The following is a 1940-nucleotide window of genomic DNA, read 5'->3' as shown; positions in this document are numbered from 1 at the left end:
GATGTGTTTAGGGTAAAGTCGTCTCACCAAATAAGTCCATGCTCACTCCAAATGAAAATACAATCCTTCATGTTCACTTGACATGTCAGAAGGTGTCAAAGGATTTTGTGCGCCAGATTCTAAATATGTGTCATGCACTTTTGAAGAAGGTCAATGCTAAACATGAAACTATCCTTCATATAGCAGCCAGGTATGGACATCTTGAAATTGTGAAAATAATTATTGAATGTGCTAATAATGATGATCCTAGTGAAGATGATAAGGAAACCCTTATAAAGGCTACAAATGAGAGAGGACACAGCTCTACATGAAGCAGTACCTTATAATCACAAAAGTGGTGGAGTTATTGATAAAGGAAGACCCAAATATTGGAGAAATAATGATGAGGAGACCCCACTTTATTTGCTGCTGAGAGAGGCTACAATGAAGTAATACATACAATATTGGAGAAAAGCAATTCACCAAATCATAAAGGACCCTAATGGCAGAACAGCATTACATGCAGCCATTGTTCATTTTGAGAAGTTGCGAAAACTAGGTATATATACTTAATATAGGCTCTTTTTTACACTTTGTCATTTATAATAATTAAATATTTATTTGATTTTTATATAAAAATGTCTTGTTTATTAGGTATATTTAAGTGACAATGTTAATATCAATGATCTATGGATGCATACAAAATTTCCACTTTTATTATAAAAATTAGGATAATGTAATTTTAATTCCTTAAGTTTGTCTCAATTATCATTTCTTTGTCAAATTTAATTTTTATTAATTCAGTTTTGTATATTTTCTTAAATTATTATATGAGTTTTTTATTTTGTTAAAACATAATTGACTTCCCAAATAGTTTAATATGCAAAGTATATTATTAATGGCTTGTGGTGTGTGTATATATGCAGCTAAATGAGAAAAAATTACCCTTTGATTCGCTTAATTTTTATCAATATAATCCTTTATATTGTATTTTGTCTTCTTGTTGTTAAAACTTCAAAGTCTATTTTTTCCTACCTAACTAATTATATTTTTCTTTCCATTGATTTCATGGTTTATGTTAATATTTTGTTATTCATATCAGCAAATTTTAACAATGAACCTTCTTTTTAAACACAAAAGAATCAAATTGATAATCGAAGTAAATTTAAAGAGACTAAATAAATAAAATTAAACTTAAAGGACTAAATCGATAATTGAGACAAATTTAAAAAACTAAAAATTACAATATCCCAAAAAGTTAATAACAAGTACATATCTTTTTTTTTTTGGAAATAATTTAAATGGAATGTTGTGGTAGTGGTCATGAAATTAAATCTTAATAAAAATTAAAGTATGAGACGCATGCTTTTAATAAGCAATTGCAATTCAAAGATATTAATTTGATTTTAAAAAAGAAGTTAATAAAGGTTGATGAATTGGTGTTACAGAAACATAAAGGATTGGTGTCGAAAATACCATCAGCAATAAGAAGCAGATGAAAATGGTTGGGTGCCACTTCACTTAGCAGCATTAATAACAATTCTGAATTGGTAGAGGTTTTGCTAAGGCATGATAGAAACACAGCATACATGAGAGACATAAGGGAAGGACGGCTCTTCACTTTGCTACATATTGTGGAAATGTTAGGGTCATGAGAAGAGAATAGAATATTGTCCAGATTGTTCTGACTTGGTGGATCACAAGGGCGCAATGCTCTTCATTATACTACTAATCTTGAGGAGGCAGATACCTATTCTTTGGAAGATCACGTGCTGCAAAAGTGATTGTGGAAGAACAACAACTAAGAAACATGCACAATGAGAAAGACAATGATGGCAACACGCCCCTTCATCTCCTTGCCCCATCATGCTCCCAAATGGAGAGGATACTATAATTATCATCCTCTTCTGAAAGAACAAGAAGATGGACTCGATAGCATTTAATAAAAACAACCAAACTGC

This window comes from Prosopis cineraria, unplaced genomic scaffold, assembly GCF_029017545.1.
Source record: "Prosopis cineraria cultivar Desert tree isolate PC_DT_omini unplaced genomic scaffold, ASM2901754v1 PC10, whole genome shotgun sequence".
In the NCBI taxonomy this organism is placed as follows: Eukaryota; Viridiplantae; Streptophyta; class Magnoliopsida; order Fabales; family Fabaceae; genus Prosopis; species Prosopis cineraria.
This window is presented reverse-complemented; position numbering follows the sequence as displayed.